Source organism: Sus scrofa, chromosome 3 (assembly GCF_000003025.6).
Source record: "Sus scrofa isolate TJ Tabasco breed Duroc chromosome 3, Sscrofa11.1, whole genome shotgun sequence".
Classification (NCBI taxonomy): domain Eukaryota; kingdom Metazoa; phylum Chordata; class Mammalia; order Artiodactyla; family Suidae; genus Sus; species Sus scrofa.
Genome location: NC_010445.4, coordinates 86,960,839 through 86,976,457, shown reverse-complemented (window position 1 = coordinate 86,976,457; position 15,619 = coordinate 86,960,839). Strand labels below are relative to the sequence as shown.

Genomic DNA, 15,619 nt, shown 5'->3' with positions numbered 1-15,619 from the left:
ATAAAACTACTAAAAGTAGCTGCCTCCTAGGAAGGAGGAGGAGGAAAGAAAGGGAGGCTTATTTTTCGTTAAATATCTATTGTTCTTTTTGAGTTTTTGTACATTTTGCATGTACTGCCTGATTAGATAAAATGTGACTCAGTGATTCTACTCCTAAAAATTTATCCTAAGGTATCAGTGAGGATGTAGGTAAAGATTTTGCTTCAAGGATTTCATTACATTTACCTTTGGAAATACAGATAGCTTTCTTCCTTTTTTTTTTTTTTTTTCCTCCCCCCTCCCCCCCAGGGCATATGAAGGTTTCCAGGCTAGGGGTCAAATCAGAGCTGTAGCTGCTGACCTATGCCACAGCCACAGCAATGTCAGATCTGAGCCATGTCTGTCACCTACACCATGGCTCATGGAAACACCGGATCCTTAACCCACTGAGCGAGGCCAGGGATCAAACCCGCAACCTCATGGTTGCTAGTTGGATACGTTTCTGCCACAACAGAAACTCCTAACTTTCTTTCTTTTCTTGTTTTCAAATTATTTTCAAAATGCTCCAATGAACATGTATCAATTTTAAATTAATAAAAAGATTATGGAAGTGTCTGAAAAATGCCCAAGGGAATAAAAGCATTGTTTCTTCTTATTTTTTCTTTTCTTTGGGAAGGAACAATCTGAACATAGATCAAAATATAAAATTTGGCTTTTGTGATCAAAGTCGTTACAACAAATGCTGAAATTGTACTGGCAATGTCTCTTGCTAGGAGGTAATGACATCCTGAGTTAAATACCATATAATATTTTACCAATGATATTAAGTCTTTTCAGTGGGTTTAGTAGCTCCAACATGGTTTTTCAAGGAGTTTTTCCCCCCCATGTGTAAGTTTTATAATATTGAAAACTGTTAGACTAGCATGTTTATGTTATTAACAAAGGAGAATGGTGGCTGAAATACCTGATCTAACAATATGGAGACACTAGACTCTCTAAGTGGAAGACTCTAATGGATGAAAATACATTACTGGGGCCAAGGCTAGATGGTGAAGGATCTTGTACAGCTTTCTAAGGATACAGATTTTTTTCTGTAAAGACACAAACAGTTGTATTTTCAAATGAAAAGTCAAGGTACCTATAGAGGATAGATTAGAGGGAGTAAATTTTTTTTTTTTTTTTTTTGTCTTTTTGCCTTTTGCTGGGACCGCTCCAGCAGCATATGGTGGTTCCCAGGCTAGGGGTCGAATTGGAGCTGTAGCTGCCAGCCTACGCCAGAGCCAGAGCAACACAGGATCCGAGCCACGTCTGCGACCTACGCCACAGCTCACAGCAACGCCAGATCGTTAACCCACTGAGTTAACTATACATCAGGATCTCATTGCTTATCCATTCCAAATACAGTAGTTTGCAACTATTAACCCCAGATTCCCAGTCCACCCCACTTCGCCACCCACCACCTTCACAGCAACCACAAGCCTGTCCAAAGGCAATAGTTTGCATCTGTTAACCCCAAGCACCCCATCTATCCCACTCCCTCCCCCTTGGCAACCACAAGTCTGTTTTCCAAGTCCATGAGTTTCTTTTCTGTGGAAAGGTTTATTTGTGCTATATATTAGATGCAAGATATAAGTGATATCATGTAGTACTTGTCTTTCTCTTTCTGACTTACTTCACTTAGTATGAGAGTCTCTAGTTCCATCCATGTTGCTGCAAATGGCATTATTTTGTTCTTTCTTTTTTTTTTTTTTTTTTTTTTTTTTTTTGTCTTTTTGCTATTTCTTGGGCCGCTCCCGTGGCATGTGGAGATTCCCAGGCTAGGGGTTCAATTGGAGCCATAGCCACTGGCCTACGCCAGAGCCACAGCAACGTGGGATCTGAGCCGCGTCTGCAACCTACACCACAGCTCACGGCAACTCCGGATCCTTAACCCACTGAGCAAGGGCAGGGACTGAACCCGCAACCTCATGGTTCCTAGTCAGATTTGTTAACCACTGCGCCACGACGGGAACTCCTATTTTGTTCTTTTTTATGGCTGAGTAGTATTCCATTGCATGGATATACCACATCTTCTTAATCTATTCATCTGTTGATGGACATTTAGGTTGTTTCCATGTCTTGGCTATTGTAAATAGTGCTCAATGACCATGTGAGTGCATGTGTCTTTTTCAAGGAAAGTTTTGTACAGATATATGCCCAAGAGTGGGATTGCTGGGTCACATGGTAGTTCTATATTTAGTTTTCTAAGGTACCTCCATACTGTTTTCCATAGTGGTTGTACCAATTCACATTCCCACCAACAGTGTAGGGTGGTTCCCTTTTCTCCACACCCTCTCGCATTTGTTATTTGTGGACTTATTAATCATGGCCATTCGGACTGGTGTGAGGTGGTATCTCATGGTAGTTTTGATTTGCATTTGTCTAATAATCAGTGATGTTGAGGATTTTTTTCATGTGCTTATTGGCCATCAGTATATCTTCTTTGAGAAATGTCTATTCAGATCTTTTGCCTATTTTTCAATTGGGTTATTGTTTTGTTTGTTCTGCTGTTGAGTTGTATAAGTTGTTGGTATATTTTATAGATTAAGCCCTTGTCAATTGAATGGTTTGAAACTATTTTCTCCCATTCTGTAAGTTACCTTTTTTGTTTTCCTTTTGGTTTCCTTTGCTGTGCAAAAAGCTTGTCAGTTTGATTAGTTCCCATTGGTTTATTTTTGCTTTTATTTCTATTGCTTTGGGAGACTGACCTGAGAAAACATTTGTAAGGTTGATGTCAGATAATGTTTTGTATATGTTCTCTTCTAGGAGTTTAATGGTGTCTCATTTACATATAAGTCTTTAAGCCATTTTGAGTTTATTTTTATGCATGGTGTGAGGATGTGTTCTACTTTCATTGATTTATATGCGGCTGTCCAGTTTTCCCAGCACCACCTGCTGAAAAGACTCTTTTTCCCATTTTATATTCTTGCCTCCTTTGTCAAAGATTAAATGACCATAGGTGTCTGGGTTTGTTTCTGTGGTCTCTATTCTGTCCCATTTGTCCAAATGTCTGTTTTGGTACCAGTACCACACTGTCTTGATTACTGTGGCTCTGTATTATTGCCTGGATATTGCTGCTATTGGCATAAAATAGTTTGTTGCTTCTGTTTTAACTCATATACATAACAGCATGTTTTTGGAGCATTATTTTGCTTAGTAACCATAAAGGCCCATTTGGTTTATTAAAAGGTGATGAGATATTTCTGTTTACCTATAGATTCCCCAATGCCTGCTGTGACATTGACAAGTTTTCTTAAAAATAAGTTGCTCTTCTGAAATGAACTTAGTGATATTGTTAAAGAGGATGCTGCTGCCTCATCATTAGGGGAGCACCTGCAGGGCTTGTGTCCTTAAAAGCAGGAAAGGATGGCATTTGTCCAGTCACACAGCTTTACCTAGCTGCAAGCAGGGTCATGAATTTGTTGAAAAGTGTGAGGTGTAGTCTGTGATCAGGGAACAGAGAAACTAACTGATCCATGATGAATCAAACCACAAACCTTATCTTTTTAAAATTCATGTTCACACTTACTGAGCTAACCAGCCACAACAAAAGTAAATTTAAAAACTAGCATAAAGGATTTGAGAAGTACTATTTCATGAACCGATGGATTGGTAAATCTGGAAGGCATCTTGACCAGGGATTGGCAAATTACTTCCCATTTAGCCAAATACAGCCCACTGCCTGTATTTTTTTATTTTTATTTTTTTAACCATCATACAAAAAAGGATTTTATTTGGAGGAATTGATTCCAGAATTCCCATCATTGTGCAGTAGAAACAAATCCAACTGGGAACCACGAGGTTGTGGGTTTGATCCCTGGCCTTGCTCAGTGGGTTAAGGATCTGGCGTTACCATGAGCTGTAGTATAGGTCACAGACATGGCTTGGATCTGGTGTTGCTATGGCCATGGTGTAGGCCAGTGACTACACCTCTGATTAGACTCCTAGCCTGGGAACCTCCACATGCCGTGGGTGCTGCTCTAAAAAGACAAAAAGACAAAAAAAAAAATTTATTCCTAATTTATGGCAAGTTTTATTTTCAGAAATAAAACTACAAAACAACACAATCTAATTCAATCTTAAAGGCTGGCATGCTGAGCAAGGAATGTTCTTATTCTTCGTAGGAGCTCCTTCTTTCACTGTCAGGTACCAGGGCTCTGCCTTTTGGTGTGATTTCAGCCACCAAGTCATCAACAGTAACATGTTCTAGTCCTTTTTCTTTAATTACCTTTACAGTGTGCCTTCAACTGAACCTTCCAGTCACATTCAATTAATTTCGCTCTCAGCAACTCTTGGAGGTGTTCTCTTTCTCCAGTTTCTATCAACTTTTGGTTAATCACTGCTCTCATCTGCACATCTTTGTTCATCTTGCCACCACCTCGGGCGAGGGCTGTCCCTTTCCAGTGATGAAATGACCCTTGCGCTGATGACCATTACCTACCACTCTCTTCGGCTGCCTAGACCTCCTGTTTTTGTAAATAAAGTTGGAACACAGCCAAGTCCTTCTGTTTACATGTTGTCTATGGCTACTTTTGCACTAGAACAGTAGGGTTGAGTATACAGATCACAAAACCTAAAACATTTATTGTCTGGCCCTTTATAGAAGAAGTTTGCCAACCTCTGATTTAAACCAAACTTTTCATTTTGGAGATATGGAGATTGGGAATCAAGTAGGTGAGTAACTTGAGAAAACAGCTGGCACAATCTCCTAAATCCCCAATGTCAGGATCTAGAGCTATCATCTATTAAGATTTCTGTAAGGTAAGGGATCATTTTTACACCTTCTAGAAGCCCTACTGCCTTCTCAGGCATGGTGTCACTCCCTCTTCCACTACCTTTCAGGCTTCCATCAGTGAATAAGTTCTTTTGTATCATTTTAACTAGATTCCACATATTAGTCATCTCATAGGATTTCATCTTTCTCTGTTTGACCTACTTCATTTAGTATGATAATTTCTAGGTCCATCCATGTTGCTACAAATGGCATATTTCATTCTTTTTTTTTTTTTTTTTTTTTTGTCTTTTTGCTATTTCTTTGGGCCACTCCCGTGGCATATGGAGATTCCCAGGCTAGGGGTCGATTCGGAGCTGTAGCCACTGGCCTATGCCAGAGCCACAGCAACACAGGATCCGAGCTGCGTCTGCAACCTATACCACAGCTCACAGCAACGCCAGATCGTTAACCCACTGAGCAAGGGCAGGGACTGAACCCGCAACCTCATGGTTCCTAGTCGGATTCGTTAACCACTGCGCCACGACGGGAACTCCTCATTCTTTTTTAATGCCTGAGTAATATTCCATTGTATGTATGTACCACATCTTTATGCATTCCTCTCTTGGACTCATTTGGGTTACTTCCATGTCTTGACTATTGTAATTAGTGCTGCAGTGAAAAGTGGGGTTCATGTATCTTTTAGAATTGTGGTTTTCTCCAGATATATGTCCAGGAGTGGGATTGCTAGATCATATGGTAGTTCTGTATTTTGTTTTTAAAGGAGCCTTCATACAATTTCCTTAGTAGTTGCACTAATACTCACTCCCACCAATAGTGTAGGAAGGTTCCCTTTTCTCCACACCCTCTCTAGCATTTATTGATTATAGACTTTTTGGTGATGGCCATTCTGACTGGTGGGAGGTGATTACTCATTATAGTTTGAGTTGCATTACTCCAATAATTAGTGATGTCGAGCATCTTTTCATGTGGATTTTGGCCATCTATCTTCTTTGGAGAAATGTCTGCATAGATCTCCTGCCCATTATATATAATGTTGCATGAGATGTTTGGCCATCTATCTTCTTTGGAGAAATGTCTACATAGATCTCCTGCCCATATATATATATAATGCTGCATGAGATGTTTGTATATTTTGGACATTAATCCCTTGTCAGTTACTTCACTTGTAAAGATTTTCTCACATTCTATGTATTGTCTTTTTTGTTTTTTTTAATGGCTTCCTTTGCTGTGCAAAGCTTGTAAGTTTGATTTGGTCCCATTGGTTTATTTTTGTTTTTATTTTCATTACTTTAGGAGGTAGATAAAAAAGTTATTGTTGGGATATATGTTAAAGAGTGCTCTGCCTAGGAGTTCCCATCGTGGCTCAGTGGTTAACGAATCCGACTAGGAACCATGGGGTTGCAGGTTCAATCCCTGGCCTAGCTCAGCGCGTTAAGGATCCGGCATTGCCGTGAGCTGTGGTGCAGGTTGCAGATACGGCTTGGATCCCGCGTTGCTGTGGCTGTGGCGTAGGCTGGCGGTTGCTGCTCCAATTCGACCCCTAGCCTGGGAACCTTCATATGCTGCAGAAGCGGCCCAAAAAATGGCAAAAAAGACAAAAAAAAAAAAGAAAAAGAAAAAAGAGTGCTCTGCCTCTTTTTTCCTCTAGGAGTTTTATAGAATCTGGCCTTACAGTTATCTCTTTAATTCATTTTGAGTTTTTTATATGTGGTATTAGAGAATGTTCTAATTTAATTCTTTTATATGTAGCTGTCCAGTTTTCATAGCACTGCTTATTGAAGAGACTGTCTTTCCTCCATGTTCTTTCCTACTTTGTCATAGATTGATCACATATGCATGGGTTTGTTTCTGGGCTTTCTATCCTGTTCCATTAATCTATATTTCTGTTTTTGTGCCAGAACCGTACTGTTTCAATTGCTATAGCTTCGTAGAATAGTCTGAAGTTGGGGAGCCTAATTAGTCCATTTCCATTTTGCTTTCTCAAGATTGCTTTGGCTATTTGGAGTCTGTGGTGTTTTCATACAAATTTTTTAGATTTTTGTTCTAGTTCTGTGAAGAATGCTGTTGGTAATTTGATAGGGATCGTATTCAATCTGTACATTGCCTTGGGTAGTATCATCATTTTAACAGTATTGGTTCTTCCATTCCAAGAATATGGTGTATCTTTCCATCTGCTTGTGTTATCTTTGATTTCTTTCCTGTGTCTTAAGTTTTCAGAGTACAGGTCTTTACGTTCCTGCTGTGGTGCAGCAGGATTTGTGGCATCTCTGCAGCACTAGGGTACAGGTTCTATCCCCAGTCTGGCACAGTTGATTAAAGGATCCATTGTTGCCACAGCTGTGACACAGATCTTATCCCTGGCCCTTGGAACTCCATATGCCATGGCACAGCCAAAAAAAAAAATACATTAGCAGAGTGCTAATAGGTCTTTTATTACTAGGTCTTTTCACTCTTTTGGCAGATTCATTCCTAGGTGTTTTATTCTCTTTGATGTGATAGTAAATGGGATCGTTTCCTTAATTTCTTTTTCTGATCTTTTGTTGTTGGTCTATGGGAATGTAAGAGATTTCTGTGTATTAATTATGTATCCTGCAACTTTACTGAATTCATTGATGAGCTCTAGTAGTTGCCTGGTTTTTCTATGTATGATATTTTCTATGTGCAATATCATGTAATCTGCAGTGACAGTTTTTCTTCTTTGCCAGTTGGATTCCTTTTATTTCTTTTTCTTCTCTGACTGCTGTGGCTAGGACTTCCAAAACTATGTTGAATAAAAGTGGTGAAAGGGTACATTCTTGTCTTATCCCTGACCTTAATGGAAATGTTTGCAGTTTTTCACCATTAAGAATGATGTTAGCTGTCGGATTGTAATATATGGTCTTTATTATGTTGAGGAATGTTTCCTCTATGCCCACTTTCTGGAGAGTTTTTAATCATTAATAGGTGTTAAATTTTATCAGAAGCTTTTCCTGCATCTATTGAGATGATTATATGGTTTTTATTCTTCTTCAGTTTGTTAATATGGTATATCACATTGATTTGTAGATACTGAAGAATCTTCGCATCCCTGTATAAATCCCGCTTGATCATGGTGTTTGATTCTTTTAATGTATTATTGGATTCAGTTTGCTAATAATTTATTGAGGATTTTTGCATATATTCCACCAATGATATTGGTCTATAATTGTCTTTTTTGTGGTATCTTTGTCTGGTTTTGGTATCAGGGTGATGGTAGCCTCACAGAATGAGTTTGAGAGTGTTCCTTCCTCTGAAATTTTTTGGAATAGTTTCAGAAGGATGGGTGTTAACTCCTCTCTAAACATTTGATAGAATTACTTTGTGAAACCAACTGGTCCTGACTTTGGTTTTTTGGATGTTTTTAAATCACAGTTTCAATTTCAGTACTTATGATAGCCTATTCATATTTTCTATTTCTTTCTGGTTCATTCTTGGAAGGTTGTACCTTCTTAAGAATTTGTCCATTTCTTCTAGGTTGTCCATTTTATTGGCATATATAGTTGCTTGTAGTAGTCTCTTAAGATCCTCTATCTGTGATGTGCATCGTAACTTCTTGATCTGTGTCTCCATTCTTTTTCTGAGATCTTGGATCATCCTTTCTATGATTACTCTGAATTCTTTTTCAGGTAGGATGCCTATCTCCTTCATTTAGTTGTTTTTGTGGGTTTTTACTTTGTTCCTTTGTCTGAAACATATTTCTCTGTTGTCTCATTTTGTCTAACTTTCTATGTTTGTGGTATCCTTTCTGCAGGCTGCAAGGGTTTTAATTCCTCTTGCTTCTGGTGTCTACTTCTGGTGGGTAGAGCTGGGTCTTGTCCCTCTGGTGGGCAGGGCCATCTCAGAGGTTGTGTTTAGAGGTAGCTTTGGGCTCAATACCACTTTAGGCAGCCTGTCTGGGTTTAATGTTTTTTTTTTGGTATGAAGGATGTTTTTAGTTAGGACACCTGCCACCTCTTTCCTCAGTGTATGCTGGCTATTATCTCCTTGATAAGAGATGTGACTGATGTTGTGGTGACCAGAGCCTGCACTGGATATTGAGTGCAGCCTCCTCTTTGCTCTGTGGTTGTCACAGACCTGTAAGGGGCAGGGTCTACACCTTAGTTATTGGAATAGGAGCCCCCAGATCTGTTTCTGAATTGTGTTTCTGATATGCAGTGTGAGTTAGGAGAAATTTCTGCACTCTCACTGGGAGAAGAGTCACTGAGTATTGCTCCACTGGAGCTGTTCACCTGTGAGTGTACTCTTTTGTGTCACCTTTTACCTGTTATGCAAGCTCACAAAGTCCACTGTTTGCATTGCCCTCAGCCCCATCTTAACCATGGCTATGTAACTGGCCCTGGTGTCTCTCAGGCATTGTTTTCTGGGGCCACTAGCACAGATCCACTGAGATCAGGACCCAGGGCTGCAGTATTCATGCACTTGGGCTTGCTGTGAGAACTGTAGAAGCAGCTCAGACTCTGGCCAGATCCAACCTGTGTGAGTGTGTGTACACTCTAACAAAGCCCACAGCTGCTAAAGCCAGACCCCTTTCAGCTGTGGGAACATTCATCTGTTCAGACGTTCAGCAAGCACTGAATTTATAAGGCTGGCAGTGGAGGTGTAAATCCATGTTCACACAGCCAAGAAAAGAGGTTTCAGCTCTTCCTATTTAGGTGCAGGGCCCCTGGAGCTCAGCTGTGCTCCACATGTGAGCAACCCATTGGCCACCACTCCCGAGGCAGCAGGTGCACAGGGGGAAAGGCGGTGGTCAGTGTGCATGGGGAGGTAGGGTGGGACCACAGTTGGGGTGCAGGGCCTGCTTCTGACAAGAGGGGGAGCATGACTGTGTTGGGGACTTGCAGTCCAGCCCAGGCAGGAGCCTACCCCAGAGTCCAAAGAGGCAGGGGACTGTGTAGGGAAGGAAGCTGCAAAGGTGGCCCCACCCCTTGCATACCACCACCAATGGCACTTGGCCTCTGTGGCAGCCTGGGCCTCTTCCCTGAATATTCCCCATTGTGGTGTTCAGAGACAATCTTGACTGTATTCCTGGTAGGCAGATAAGAGCCTGATGTAAATCAAGGGTAACAAGGATGGTAAAGAGAGTGAAGATTGTTAGAATCAGTGGGACATCGTGGTTGACTGTGCCCAGATGTTGAGAGTCTAAGACTCCCCAGATTCTGTCAAATTTCAGAATGCAGGAGGAAGAGCACATTGGATGAGGGAGGTGTGGGTAGAGGTGGATATGACACAATCAAGTGGGAAAGCTCAGTAGATAGTGGATTATATGAATCTGGAGCCTCCCCACTTGATTGTATCATAATCCACTCAGTAGATAGTGGATTATATGCTAAATCTAGGTATAGAGGAAATCATTCAAAGAGTAGATAGAGATGAAGAGAGCAGGGGATTAAGAGCAGAAACCTAGAGATCATCAAAGGAAGGACTGAACAAAGTAAGAGGAACTCCCACTGATAAGGATCTCCTGGAGATGTAGGAGGAAGACAAAAGGTGGTGTCCCTGAAGCCTAGGTAGAGAGAAGGAGAAATGTCAGGTTAGATGAGGGCAAAAAAATGTATGATGCTTTGGAGCTTTCTGATAACCTTTTGTCTCTTCAATTAATCCTTTCACATACTGGCAATGGGAAATACCTTGGAAGTAAAGGAAAACTCATATGTCAGTCACTGAAAGTATAAAGTTGGTGGAAGAAATGATTTGCTTTTACACAGACCTTTTCTAGAATATATGTATCAAATGAGGATTTAGTCTTCCACTATCCCAGGCTTTTAATGAATTCTAATAAAGACCCATTTGTGCTGCTGAGAATATATTTCCTCTCCAAATGGATGATTTGTCATCATCTGATACTTTGTGCTGGCTTGAGTACTTTTATGTGATAGGTCTAAAGTAAAATACAACTTTCCTACTACCTAAAATCATGTCCAAATGGAAGGCATCTGGAGCTAGACTATCTAAAATATTTTCAAAAGGTTAAAAAGCAATGCTTTATTTAGTATATGGTAATAGTAAGTCTTTGTTGAATTTATGAATACGTAAATAAGTAAATGTGTATCCTTCTATAATTTTTCAACTATCGTGATTTTAAAACAAATCCGCAAATTGTTTGACATTCCTCCCACTAAAAGTAAGGTCTGATTCTCCTCCCCCTGAATAGGAGCCAGCCTTAGTGACTGGCTTCTAACAGATTGCATGCAATGGGGCCGACCCTGAGACTAGGTTAGAATAGATTGTCCTCACCCATTTGTGTCACTCCTCCTGTTGGACATGTGCCTTTGGACTGCTGAACTGATAGAAATGTAAAAAGTCTCGCTACCCTGAAGCCACCATGCTGGATAGGCCACAAAATCATGAGGGAGAGATGCCTGAGGAGTCTGTTGTTCCAAACCCTAGGTTACTGGGTTTTTCCAGGCTCACCTGCCACAGGTGTGAGGGACTGAGACTTGCAGTTGTTCCAGTTCTCAGCCTCGGAACTGCTCTCTACTGTGAGTGTGGCAGAGATGACTTCTCCCCGCTAAGCTCTGCCCACACTGTAGACTTGTAAGCAAGATATTGTTTTAAGCCTCTAGGTTTTGAGTGCACCTTGGACAATTAGGTAATGTTCAACATGTTTGCACATTCCCGAATGAGAAGATTGGCTGTGTGTTTCTGTGAGATAATTGTTGTGGATCGCCGTGAAGGACATTATGATGCTTCAGCACATTCCCTTTCTGGTGTACTCTCTCTGTGGCATTCTTGCAGTCACCTGCTACTCCAGGAGTCACTGGCTAAAAAGTCACTTCCTTCACCTTTCCTAGATCTAGAAAAAATATCAGAGATATTGTCTTAAGAAATTTAAACAAGTAAAATCACTTCTTTCAAGGCAAAGTACCTTAAGGTGTGGCTTGTAAACATGGTACAACAAGTGATAGGTTTTTCCTAGAAACAAGGATGTACTGGAATATGTTTCAGTATAATCCAGGTGACCTAAGGATATCCTCTGAACAGGAACACAGTAACTGCAAAGAAAGCCATAACCTCATTAACCTATGTGAGGCAATGATAGGTTAATTAAAAAGTGGTGGGTGTAGTATTAGTTTTATAAAAGGCTATTGAAAGCTCCATTTCAGTGTTTTCTAGGGAGGAAAGTTTTATCATTATATATTTCCTAGGCCAACTATTGTTATTTTGTCTCATTAATGTGCTTCTCCAATTGAAAAATTCTTGTATAGATGGATGGGGTACCCAATGTAAATGAATACATGGTATTGTACTTTATAAGGTGATCCCCTATGGATTTGGTTAGCATGATTTGTTCCCCTGCGCTTGATCATTTCAGAGGAAGCTTTAAGATCAATTTCCTAGACCACTGAAGACCTTGAGCATCTCTACCAATGTTATGATTCCTCACAGGATTCTATAGGAAGCTGCTAGCCAGTTTCTTTCTTTCTTTGATATGTTTAGCTGTAGCAGGAATAGTGTGTGATGAGAAGATGTTCCCAAACATTAGTCCTTATTTGGATGATTGTCAGATGAAATAGCACTTTCTAGACCCAATTTCAGGGACCCTGGTTTCTTCCACAGCAGGACCCATCTTCTGTCTTTAGCTATCATGATTATAACTTTGAAGATCTCAGACTTTTAATTCAATTCAAATGCATGCACATCACTCTGCTGAGTTTGGGTTTATATGCCTACTTTGACTGGTCTCATCTAAAAGTTATTTGGAAAACTAAATCTGAGAGCCATTTACTAAATAGGTAGCTTTCAGTTCAAAAGGGGAAATGCAATTAATTAAACTGCATTTTGATTCTAGTATCAGACATTCTTTAATCATTTTATTAATGGCTTGAGAGAAATCAAGCACATTTCAGAATGCAATATTAAAATCATGTGGTATTTTACCTTGGAGGAGGGAATCAATACATGTCTGTCAACCTCTTCCGTTAAATCCTTTTCTCTCTACTCCCTTTTAGCCTCTAACTCTTCCCTCTTTCACTTTGTTACCTCCCACTAGATAGCTAACTTGGATATACTGATGATGTCCTTTTATTTGTCTGAGATTAATCCAGCTGTAGATTTCTTTATGAAAAGTACAACAGTTTTAAGTCATCCAGTAAGATATTTAAATTTGTGGAGTTCCTGTCATGGCGCAGCAGAAACGAATCTCACTAGGAACCATGAGGTTGTGGGTTTGATCCCTGGCCTCGCTCAGTGGGTTAAGGATCCAGCGTTGCCATGAGCTGTGGTGTAGGTCGCAGATGTGGCTCAGATCTGGTGTTGCTGTGGCTCTGGCGTAGGCCGGCAGCTACAACTCTGATTTGACCCCTAGCCTGGGAACCTCCATATGCCTCAGGTGCGGCCCTAAAAAGACAAAAAAAATTTTTTTACCAGGGCGATAGCACTTTTTTATGGCCACACCCATGGCACACAGAAGTTCATGGGCCAGAGATTGAATCCCAGCCACAGCTGCGACCTCAGCAACACCAGATAGATCCTTAACCCACTTATGTGGGGGTTGGGGTTGGGAACCAAACCAGTGCCTCTGCAGCTTCCCTAGGGGCTTCAGTTGCATTCTTAACTCAATGCACCACAGCAGGAACTCCATGAAGCTTCATATAAACTGAGTCACATACTTACATTTAAAGAGAAAATACCCTCCTAGGGGAAAATGAGAATCAAAAAATAATTTTTTTAAACGCTAGGAAGTTCAAAAGATAAGCCATTTCCCTGACTACTAAGACGTATCCATAAAGGAGAGTTGTTAGATATTTAAGAGTATTCTGAAAGCCTCCATTTTCAGGGTGAATGGTCCCTTTAAAACACAGCCAACCATCTTCTGCTAAGATTTGGTTTTCCATCTATCAAATCTCCCACTTTATCACTGGTACTTGTGTCATTAGCTGCCCCTCCATTCTGCATTTGAACTATTGTTTCGATTCAGTCCCCCTAAAATTATTTCAAAGTGATTGTCAGTGAGATGCTTTGTGATTTCATCTTTAAAGCCAGTGTAGGCACCTTGCTATGGGTGATGCTTCGTCTAGGCCTGCAGGCCTGGGAGAACCAATGCTGCTGCTCCACCAGCAGCAAAGTGCTGCACAGAGCCCCCCATCAGCACCATGCTCGCTGGAGGCTGCAGTTGTTAGATGCCCACAGCACCCACCTCACCACTCAGCTGAGCATCCTGCCTGAAGATGCCCTTGCCTGGGGCTCTGAGCTGAGACCTCTTAGCCCCAGTATTCAAGGCCCAGGTCAGGAGACAGCTTCACTGTAGATTATTTTTGTGCCCTCAGAATGATGTGTGTTTCACTGTAATGGAAAATTTTTTACAATCTAGCAAAGTCGGTTGTAAAACAAAACTCTGTAAATAAATTTCCACACCCCCCTTCTAATAATTGCCTTTATAAAAGTAATGAAAAGGTATCAAGGATAAAAAGGGAAAAACCAAAACAAAATAAAACCCTCTTAGCTTTATGTATTTATGCTTCACTTTGTTCCCAAGATGACCTAAAGCAATTTGTAAGGCTGTGTAAAACTCTAACAAGAGAGAAGACATTTCAAAATTAAAAAGGATAAGAAAAAAAACAAGGGTGGGGACATAAAAAAGAGCCAGGAACAAGGATTAAAATAAATGTCTGCAATAATGGCCTCTGCTCTGGGTGGGTCACAGTTTGACTCTAAACTGTCTAGGAGCCTGCTGTCAGCTAATGGCATCACCCCAAAAACTCAATTTGTTTATGAACATTTTGGAGGGTAGGTCGGGAGGTCAGGGTGAGAGGTGAAAATACAGGCGAGTCTGGCCAACTCCCTTTTCATTTGGTGCCACGGAGGAGTAGCTTTTAACACATCTGGAATAGAAAACATCATAAGTTGTGTGTCCTTAAAGCAATCCTCCTCAACTATTGTTCTTCGGAGGCAAGGTACCTGTAAATGTGGGGCAGCATTGAATTCAGAACAGAGACCAAATTCTGAACTTGGCTTGCTGAGAACAGAAATTTCAAGTGTATAAAGCTGCTCTGTGTTGCTTTTCTTCTCCACAGTCGAACAGTTATGAGATTGATTTGTTTTTGCATCTCTATTTTTTCCCTTGCCCCTCACTCCTGAAACCATTCTTTTTTTTTTTTTTTTTTTTTTTTTTAATTTTCCCACTGTACAGCAAGGGGGTCAGGTTATCCTTACATGTATACATTACAATTACATTTTTCCCCCACCCTTTCTTCTGTTGCAACATGAGTATCTAGACATAGTTCTCAATGCTATTCAGCAGGATCTCCTTGTAAATCTATTCTAAGTTGTGTCTGATAAGCCCAAGCTCCCGATCCCTCCCACTCCCTCCCCCTCCCATCAGGCAACCACAAGTCTCTTCTCCAAGTCCATGATTTTCTTTTCTGAGGAGATGTTCATTTGTGCTGGACATTAGATTCCAGTTATGAGTGATATCATATGGTATTTGTCTTTGTCTTTCTGGCTCATTTCACTCAGGATGAGATTCTCTAGTTCCATCCATGTTGCTGCAAATGGCATTATGTCATCCTTTTTTATGGCTGAGTAGTATTCCATTGTGTATATATACCACATCTTCTGAATCCAATCATCTGTCGATGGACATTTGGGTTGTGTCCATGTCCTGGCTATTGTGAATAGTGCTGCAATGAACATGCGCGTTCACGTGTCTCTTTTAAGTAGAGTTTTGTCTGGATAGATGCCCAGGAGTGGGATTGCGGGGTCATGTGGAAGTTCTATGTATAGATTTCTAAGGTATCTCCAAACTGTTCTCCATAGTGGCTGTACCAGTTTACATTCCCACCAACAGTGCAGGAGGGTTCCCTTTTCTCCACAGCCCCTCCAACATTTGTTATTTGTTGATTTATTAAT

At 40.7% G+C, this 15,619-nt stretch overlaps 1 protein-coding gene and 1 pseudogene across 3 annotated transcripts in view; one reads left to right on the top strand and one right to left on the bottom strand.

The window, feature by feature from the left end:
* The window catches only part of ACYP2 (acylphosphatase 2), a 285,742-nt gene that overhangs the window by 254,919 nt on the left and 15,204 nt on the right, over nucleotides 1-15,619 (top strand). The window lies entirely within an intron of this gene.
* Nucleotides 4,032-4,385, bottom strand: LOC100516605 (annotated as a pseudogene).